This window comes from Leptonychotes weddellii, unplaced genomic scaffold (assembly GCF_054177405.1).
Source record: "Leptonychotes weddellii isolate Sample4059 unplaced genomic scaffold, ASM5417740v2 HiC_scaffold_7452, whole genome shotgun sequence".
Classification (NCBI taxonomy): Eukaryota; Metazoa; Chordata; class Mammalia; order Carnivora; family Phocidae; genus Leptonychotes; species Leptonychotes weddellii.
The window spans coordinates 1-9,421 of NW_028044463.1; the positions used below are offsets into that span (position 1 = coordinate 1).

Genomic DNA, 9,421 nt, shown 5'->3' on the forward strand with positions numbered 1-9,421 from the left:
CACAGTGGCTGTGGCTGTGAGAGGAGCTTTGCCCAGCAGGGCCCAGATGTGAGATGGGGCCTCTGGCGGGTGCCGCCCCTGAGGACCCCGAGCACCCTGACCTAAGGTGTGGGCGCTCCCGCAGGGCAGGTTCACGGTCAGGGTGCGGGGCCGGCCTGGGAGCTGTGGGACTGCATCACACGGGGCTCCTGGCCGGGCTCCGTGAGGACAAGCTGGCCCGTCTCCCACACGAGCCCTTGTTGGCTGCCTCCATCCTGGCAAGCTTCACCTGTGGGTGGGTGTGGGGGCCGTGGAACAGAAGCAGATCTTGAAAAGGGCTTTTCACCCTAGAAGACAGACTTTCGGAAGACCAGGGTAACAGTGGCTGCAAGAGGCATCACAGAAGCCAGGCTGCTTGGGGGTATCCCCACTGAGCCCCTCAGGTGCAATCTGCTCGGTACCTGGTCCCCTGCACAGTGCCTCTGTGAGCTGCCCCTCTCCTGGGGTCCCTGGAAGCTCCGGGGTGGCATGGTGGGGCATCCGGAGGTGTTTCTCTTTCCCTGAAGAAGGGGAGTCTGCTTAAGCCTGAGAGACCTCTAAAACTGGGAACCAGAAAGGAGGCCTGGGGGCACAGGTGTACAGAAAGCCCAGGCTTGGCTCCCGAGATGGCAGTGGACGCCAAGACCGCCCTGTCCAGGCTGGGCCCCCTCGCGCATCAGCACCCTTCCACAGCTAACAGCTCGCCCGGTGCGAGGCGCTTCACCCCTCCCTGCTTGGCCCTGGTCTCCGGGCGCTGCCTGACTCTGGGGTGCTGTCTGCTCTCCGGAGCCCCCCCAGGGGTCAGGCGGGGGCGCGCTTGCTGACCTCCCTGTGCTGCCGTCCCGGGGCCAGGCCACACTCCAGCTCTGCCTCCAGGGACCTGGCCGAGGAGGATTTCTGAAAGGTGTCCTAGTGTGTCGGCTCCTGGCGGAGGCCAGGCCCCTCCAGCCCCACCCCACCCGCACCCGCTTGGAAAGAGCCACAGGCAGCGGGGCGCGGTTCGACAGCTGGGTTTATTAAAGGTGCGCGTAAGACGCCTGGTTCCGCGGGTTCCTTCGGCCAGACGATGGCTGTGTGGTTAGTGGGGGCAGCTGGGGCTGTATTTACAGAGGTCCTGTAGTGCTGCAGAGACGAGCAGAGATGCAGGGGACAGACCCAGTCGGCCAGGCTCGGGCCGGGGGCGTGTGGCCGCCAGCCGGGTGACGGGTGGGGGGCAGCAGGGGTGAGGTAATGCCACGCCAGCGGGTAGCCCCAAATTCAGCACCCAGCTAGTGGTGGTGTCCGTCCGGCCCGGGGTCCAAAGTCCCAGGCCTGGGCTCCCAGGCGTCCCCGTCGGGCTTGCCCCAGGAGGGCTCCAGAGGCGGAGGGGCCCTTCACGGTTCCCTTGGCAGGTGGCTTGGTTGGTCCTTCGGGTCCTGAGACCTCAGGCGTCCAGCTCCCGACTCAGGTTGATTGTCGGTGGCCGCCACCTGCCGCCGCCTGCGCAGGCTGGATGATGAGGTGTGGCTGTGCCCCCACCAGGGGCTGGGAAAGGCAAAAGTGGCTGCCGGGCGTGGACGGGACATGAGCCCCCGGGGTGCTGCCGAGGTGGAGCTGCCCTCCTGCCCTGCCCGTGGAGACGATATGCCCGCGGCCAGATGGGCGGAGGCAGCAGCGAGGGAGGGTCCGGAAGCACAGGTCTCTCCCCCGGGCGTGGTGGTCTCTCCACTCGCCCAAGAGGTAGCTCTGGGAGTTCTCCCCACGGCCCACGTGGGGGAAACTGAGGCACAGAGCGGCGGAAGCACTGCCCAGGGTCTCACAGTGCACGAAGCTGTGGGCCCCATGGCCGGATGAGCTGGTGGTGGGTCCGCTGCTGCTTCCCTCCCCCCCAGGCCGTCGCGGAAGCACCTGCCCCATGGAGATGCAAGCACGATGTCTGGCAGTCCCCAAATCCAGAAAGGAGCTTGGAGGAGCCCCAGTCCCAGCCCTCCAGGCTACAGTGGGGACCGGGACTGGCGGTTTCTGAGAAGAGTCTGAGACACTCTGGTGTGTCCCCAGGGGCGGGCTGTGGCCGTTCGCAGCTGGCTCAGCCACCGTCACCGCCTCTGCTGCTGGCCACCCTGCCTCCTGCCCGTGGGCCCTCTCCGGCCGGGCCCCGGCTCCCGTCACACGGGATGGGGCGTTGGTGATGCAACATGACAGCAGCAGGGTGTCCGTGGGGTCTGGGATCAGCACGGCTCACGAGGGTTTCCCGTGGGGACGGTCAGCCACAGGAAACACTTCGGGTAATGGGGCGGGACGGTGGTGTCTGCGGGTGGGCCTCACCATGCGCGCCTCCTCCAGAGAAGGGACTTAGGTGGCCGCGTCCTGTCTGCCGGAGCATTGGCTCGGGCGCGGCGGCTGTCAGGGCAGACCCGCTTGCCGAGAGCAGCTGCTCCCCAGAGCCTCCGTGCGCAGGAAAGAGGTCGTTGGCTCTTTCTGCAAGGAGGTGCCCTTGGAGCTGACCCCGAACACGTGCGCGCACGGCCCCTGAGCGGCCTGGCGGCGGGAGGGGAAGAAGTGAGGCCTCGGGGTTCGCTGTCCCTCCGTCTGTCCGAGTCTAGCACCCGGTGGTCAGCATCCCCCGCGCCCACTGCTGCAGTGCTGTCCCAAGGCGGAGATGGTGCGCCTGGCGCAGAGCCCGGGGAGCCCAGCGCTGTGTGTGGGGCGAAGGAGAAGGGAATCGAAAAGCCGGCGGCCGCCTTCGGGTACATCCCTCCACACGCTTCCTCCCACAGGTGTGCTCGCAGACCCTGGCGTCGTCCCAGCACCCGCACAACCCCCGGAGGGTCGCCCTGCGACGCGCCTGGACCTCCGTCCCACTGTACCGTGCCCAGCTCCGGGGCCCCCCTTCCCCCGGCCAGGGCTCTGTCTGCGCCTGCCGCTGACGCACCAGCCCGTCCCTGTTCGTCCAGGCTGCTCCGCCTCCCTAGGCGGCGCTGTCTGGGGCGGGGGCTTTGAGTCGGGCTCAGCCGCTCCCTACCCCCACACTCCCCAGCTGGGGCTGAGAAGGCAAACAAACCCACAAAGCCATCATTAACCAATTACCGGGCCTCCAAAATTATAGGCTTTGTCCCCGTGTAGGCTGGCCCCCAGCTGGCAGGCGCTTGCTTAATGGGGCCACCCTCCCCAGCCCTGTCCCCCACCTCGGGCGGGCTGTCACCTTCCTGTGGCTCCTGACATGGGAGGGGCTTGCTGAGGCTTGGGCCCAGCGGAGCTCGGGGCCCTGGAGCGTGCTGCAGAGGGTGGTCTCTGCGTGGGGGCCAGGCTGGGGCCAGACGGCCTCGCTGTGCGCACTCCAGGCTGGGACTGGAGGTCCAGCCGGCAGCCCTGTTCCCTCCAGAGCCCCCACAGCACGGAAGCAAGCGTCTATGCGTGAGATGTGAGGCCAGTTCAGGCTGCAGTGGGGCTCCAAGGGCGCGGGCTCTGGTGGGTAGATGGACCGTGGAACCACCCTCCAGGCAGCCAGACCAGCCCTTGGCCTGGAAAGGATGTTCTAGAAGGCGGGCCCTGGCCACTATTCCAGGAGGCTGGCGGGGGCAGCGGTGGGGGCTTTCTCTGCAGCCAAGTCAGTGGTGGCTGCCACCATGGGGCTGGGCACATAGTTGAAGGGGGAGACACGGGCTGAGCGGCTGGGGGAGCCATGCCGGCTGGCAGGAAAGCCCCCTGCAGCCACCCCCAGGCCCTCATGGACAAAGGGAGCCGAGGTGGGCGCCTTGGTGGGACCGGGCCCGTCCACATCGCTGCCAAGGAGGGCAGTGGGGCCGCTGACCGGGGCCTGGGGGGGGGCCCTGCTTTCCAGGCTCGGAGACGTGCTGGAGTTGGTCTTAGCGGCAGCAAAGTCCTCCGTCTGGACCACGGCATCGCTGGTCTTGCGCTGTGGGGGGCCGCTGGGGCCGTCCTCAGACGGGGCGCCCATCAGTGGCAGGGCAGTGGCGGGCAGCGTGCTCCGCAGGATGTGTGGAACGTCCTCGTCCCGGATGCGACGCCACGTGGTGCCCGGCGCCGCCACCCTTGGCAGTGGCCGGGCCTCCCCATCGCTGCTGCGTCGGGCAGCGTCGCTGGTGGGCCCGGGGGCAGCCGCGTCGGGCCTGCGGGCCACGCTGATGTGCGGCAGGGAGGCGTAGCGCTTGACCGTCTCGGGCCGTGCGGCCGGGGTGCGGACAGGCAGGCGGGACGGACCCTCGGAGCTGGGGCGCCGGGCCGGCCGCTCGCTGGGACTGGGCCTGGCCACGGGGGCTCGCTGGGGGACCGGAACCTGCCGGGGGGTTGCCCGCAGCTCGTCGCAGCGAGAGGAGCACAGGAAGACAGCAGGCAGCGCGGGTCGACTGCGGCGGGGTGAGCCGCCCTGGGAGGCGGGGGGCGCGGCCTCGGGGGCGGACAGTTCCGATCGGCGGCGGCGCAGCAGGCCCGGGGACTCCTTGATGAAGGTCAGCTGCCGCCGGAAACCCGAGCGGTCGGAGGACTCGCTGCCGCTGGAGCGGGCAGAGGCCACGCGCACCAGGCCCAGGCGGCCCCCTCGGGCGCCAGGGCTTCCTTCAGCTGCTGCCCGGCCCCGGGGGCCTGGCTCTGGGGCTGCCCTGGCCAGGGGTGGCGGCCCCCGCCTGGCTGGCCTCTGCATGAAGGGGATCCGCACAGGCGACTTCTGTGTCTTGTGCTGCTTGGACAGCAAGGCCCGTGTGGGTGTTTGGGGCACCAGAGATGCCCTGGGGCCGGGGAGGGGCCCTGCGGCCTGGGCGCCCGGAGGCGGCCTCCTCGTAGGGGGCTGGGAGGCCGGAGAGGCCGGGGAGGAGCCGGATGAGGGGGCCTTGGCCAGGCGGGCGGGCGGTGTGGCGCTCCTCTGAGGAGGGCTCAGCGCCGCCAGCTCCGAGATCTTGCCTGGCCGGTGCAGGCTTCGAGACCGCTGCTGCCCGGGGCTGGGGGTTTTGGCGGGGGCTGCTGGCTGCGCAGGACCCGGGGGTGCCGTCTTCCTTGGTGCCATGCAGGTGCCAGCGTGGCCTCTGGGCGGGGCCCGGGGGGCCGGGCTGGGCACGTAGATCACGGTCCGTCCCCGGAGCACGGCCGGCACCCTGCACGCGGTCTTCTGAGCTCCGCGCAGCTTCTCGGGGCCCCTGGTGCTGTGCTGGGCCAGGCCCGAGTCCCGTTTCTCCGGCCTCGCGGTGCTGCCCGCCGGGCCCCCCGCCTGCAGCCGCCGTCCCTTCCTGTGCAGGGGGGGCTGCAGGGTGGAGCTCCCGGACAGCCCGGACCCGGACAGGATCGAGTCAGACCCAGACGAGGCCTCGTGGGTGGCCGCCGCCGCTGCCTGGTGCAGCCACGTGACAATGGAGTTGGCGCCCTCCTGGATGGCACGCCACTCGACGCTGTCAAGGTCTGAGGCATGGTCTGAGCTCGCCGCCTCGTCCCCGCGCTCCCGGAGCGCCTCTGCTGGCCGCTTGTCCGGCTGGGCAGCCTGGGGCTTGCGGCGCCGTGGGCCTGATGCCTGCAGCCGGCGCCTGGGCACCGCGGAGCCAACGCAGCGCCGGAGCAGGCCCGTCTCCGCCCGCGGGCTCGGGGGGCCGTTACGCGCACCCCCAGTGCCTGGCACCTTGTTGGCCGCTGGCTGGGGAGCGTGGGGCCGGCTGGCCGGGGGCGCCGGGGGCTCAGGCTCGCTGAGGGAGCTGGCGGAGGAGCTCAGGGAGTAGCATGGTGGCGTCTCGTCGGCGATGAGGCTGGGCTGGGCGCGGGCGGCTGGCGTGGCCTTGGGCGTGACCTTGGGCAAGGCCTGCACCTCCTTCCTGCCGGCCTGGTGCTCTCTCCTTACTGCACGGGGGATGGCTGACGCCCGCCGCGGGGTCACCAGCGCCTCGGAGGGCTCCTCATCGGAGTCGTTGTCGTAGAAGCAGTAAACGGCCTCCTCGGTGGGCGTCGTGAGGCACAGTGACTGCGGCGCCCCGTCCCCGCGCGCAGGGATGGGGCGGGGGCTGGCCCGGTCCGTGCAGGCGCTCGAGGGCCCGCGGAGGGGCAGCTCCAGCCCCACCCGGCTCCCGCCTGCCCCCCGGGCCTGCTCGGTGCTCCGGCCCGCACCCCGTGCCCTGTGCCTATGGCCCGTGGCCTGCCCGGCCGGGGCCTCACGACCTGCGGGCTTCTGCCTGTCCGAAGGCCCGCCAGGCGGGTCCCTGGGAGGTCCCTGCAGTGTCTCGTCACTGAGTGAGGTGGCACTGGAGAAGGTGACAGGTGTGCCCTCGGCGGAGTCGGTGCAGGAGTCTTCCACCCGGGCGGGGGCAGGCACCAGCATGTAGACGGGCACGGGCAGCGCGCGGCGGCCGGGCACCAGGGCCGAGGCCACCTTGCGGAGCCGGGCGGGCACTGCCGCCCCCAGGCACTCACGCAGCAGCTCCAGCTCCTGGTCGGCGGCGGCCGGCCCCTCAAGGCAGCCCCCAGCCTCGTCCCGCCGGCGGTGCCCAGCAAAGTGCAGGCCAGGCCCGCCGCCGCCACGCTCGGGGCAGGCCGGGGGCAGCAGCCGCAGCTCCACGTCCTTCTGCACGTAGTGCTCGTGCAGGGCCAGCGCGCTGAGGCTGGAAGCACACGAGAAGTTCTCGTCAGGCTTCTCCACGGTGAAGCGCACGCTGCCCGCGTCCAGCTCGGACGGAAGCCGGCAGCGCTCGCGGCGGTCCGCGATGTCCAGGAAGCGCTTCACGTAGCTCTCCCACTGCAAGCTGAACTGGGTGCTCTCGCGCTCGCCGGGGGGCACGGGGACCAGCGGGGGCGTCTTGCTGCGGCTGGGTGGCATGGTCTGCCCGGGGCTGTCGGGCAGCTCGCTGGGGCTGACCGTGCCGCTGCCCAGCCCACTGCACGGGTCACTGGGGACAGAGCTGGCGATGGACGGGCTCTCGAAACTGCTCAAGGAGCTCACCGAGCTGCAGCGGCTCAGCACCAGCGGGGTCTCCTGCACGCAGTTCTCCGAGGAGCTGGACGGCGTGGTGTCCTCGACCCCCAGGCCCCGGCCCCTCTGGGGTGCCGGGATGGCCACGGGCAGGGAGGCGGCCCCGGGCCCGAGCCAGGCCCCGTCCAGGTCTGCCTTGCCAGGTCCTGCCTCCTCCAGCCCCTCGAGGGACGAGTCACTGTCCAGGTCCCCGGCCTCACTGGGGCCTGGGTGGCCAGCCGAGGACAGCGAGGACAGGGAGCTGCAGCGGGACAGGCAGAGCGGCCCTGTGTCTGCTACCAGCTTCTCCGGCACCTTGCTCAGGCCGTCCGTGGGCAGCCAGGCCTGCTTCCGGGCTCCGGGGGCCAGGGGCCCCATGCCCGCCCTGGGGTGGCCCTCGAAGAGCGGCACGTGCTGGTAGGTGGGCGACAGCTTGATGGTGCGCACGCGGGCGTCGGCGGCAGAGCTGTCCCGGGATGCCGGCTCCTGGCTCCCCGGCAGATGGAGGTCCAGCCGGCTGGGCCGCACCTGGTTGCACGGGGGCCCCTCGCAGTGCTCGGCCAGCACGGCCAGCGGGCAGGGCCGTGTGTGCTCGCGGGGACAGCGCCCGTCACCGGTGCTGCCGCTGTTGAGACTGTCGTTGGAGAGGCTGGTGTGGGCAGCCTTGAGCCGCAGTAGTGGGTGGGCATGGCTGCCAGGCTCCGGCCGCCTGCCCTCGGGCCGCCGGCAAGGGGAGCAGGACTGGGCCCGGCCTTCGCGCGGCGCCTCCTGCCCGGGGTCCCCAGAGCTGAGGCTGAAGCTGTCGTCAGACGAGGTGTGTAGGGCGGAGATGTCCTCCACCAGCCGGTCGATCCGCGCCACTGCCAGCGCCAACTTGGCCTTGGCCCTGGCCGCCACGGCCACCTCCCCGCCGGCCTCCTTCTCCGCCTCCGGGCCGCTGCGGCGGGCAGGCGGGGCGCGGGCCAGCGCCTGCCCCTGCAGGAAGGGGCTCCCCAGGAAGAGCGACAGCACGGCCGGGCTGGCAGGCTCCGCGGTGGCGGCTGCCGCAGCCAGGGAGGGCGCCTCGTCGTCGTCAAAGCAGCCCGAGTCCGAGGCATAGTCCCGGGCCAGCCCGTCCAGGTGCCGCAGGGACGGCAGCGGCTTCTTGGAGGCGGCGTCGGCCTCGGCCTCGGGCAGGCCCTGCTTCTCCAGGTGGTCGAGCGCCTGCGCCAGGTGCCGCGTGTCCAGCTCGGCCTCCAGCGCCCGCTGCTTCCGCACGTACAGGCTGGGCGCGCACGCGCCGGGGGACACGGCCGCGGCTGCGCTCTGGTATTTGGCGGGCCGGTGCGCCAGCAGGTTGCGCAGGGCGGCGGCGCTGCCCATGGCGATCATCTTGTGCTTGGAGTGCACCAGGTTGCGCAGCATGCCCACGGCGCCCAGGTCCCACAGCAGCTCCTGGTCGCGCGGGCTGCGGGCGGACAGGTTCCAGAGCGTGCCGCAGGCGTTGCTCACGATGGTCAGGCTGTGGGACGTCAGGTGCTGGAGCAGCGTCTGCAGGCAGTTGTGGTCCCGCAGCACCTGTCTGCAGGGGGGGCGGGGGCGGGGGCGGGGGAGCGTCAGGCCGGCGTCAGGCCGGCCCCGCCCCGCCCCGCCCCGCCCGCCCGCCGGGACAGGGGGCCAGACTTAGCAAACACCAAGGCAAGGCGCCAAAGTAACTTTACATTTCAGAAAACGGAATACATATTTTCTAAAATATACATATTAAAATAATAAATTAATACTATCTTTTAATGTAAAATTGACTTTATCTCATTTTAGCATAACCACATCTGGTAATATTTCGGATATACTTACACTGAAGGCAAGTCTTATCTGTTTTTAAAAATGCTAAGTATTGTTAATTAGCAGTATTACGTAGTAAATAAATGTTTTATTGACTTTAATAAATAAAATCCTTAGCACAAGTATAGCCCATGCCATATTTGGGATATACTTACACTAAAAATAAATGTTATGTATTTTCCTACATCAAAAACATTACTGATTATCATCTAATAAATACTACTTTATTTTGATAAGGGATGAGTACTTATTAATACTATTTATAAAAATTTTAATAAAGAATATTTATAACTAATATTTAGAAAGTAATACATATTTGTATTTTTTTTTAAAGATTTTATTTATTTATTTGACAGAGGGAGACACAGCAAGAGAGGGAACGCCAGCAGGGGGAGGGGGAGAGGGAGAAGCAGGCTCCCCGCAGAGCAGGGAGCCCGATGCGGGACTCGATCCCAGGACGCTGGGATCATGACCTGAGCCGAAGGCAGTCGCTTAACCGACTGAGCCACCCAGGCGCCCCATATTTGTATTTTAATAAGTTAGTTTAAAATTTAGTATAAGTGGGCGCCTGGGTGGCTCAGTTGGTTGGGCAACTGCCTTCGGCTCAGGTCATGATCCTGGAGTCCCTGGATCGAGTCCTGCGTCGGGCTCCCTGCTCGGCAG

At 68.4% G+C, this 9,421-nt stretch overlaps 1 pseudogene; it reads right to left on the reverse strand.

Annotated features, from left to right (window-relative positions):
- Positions 1-1,012: 1,012 nt before the first annotated feature.
- Positions 1,013-8,498, reverse strand: LOC145719827 (adenomatous polyposis coli protein 2 pseudogene; annotated as a pseudogene).
- Between the last annotated feature and the right edge of the window lie 923 nt (positions 8,499-9,421).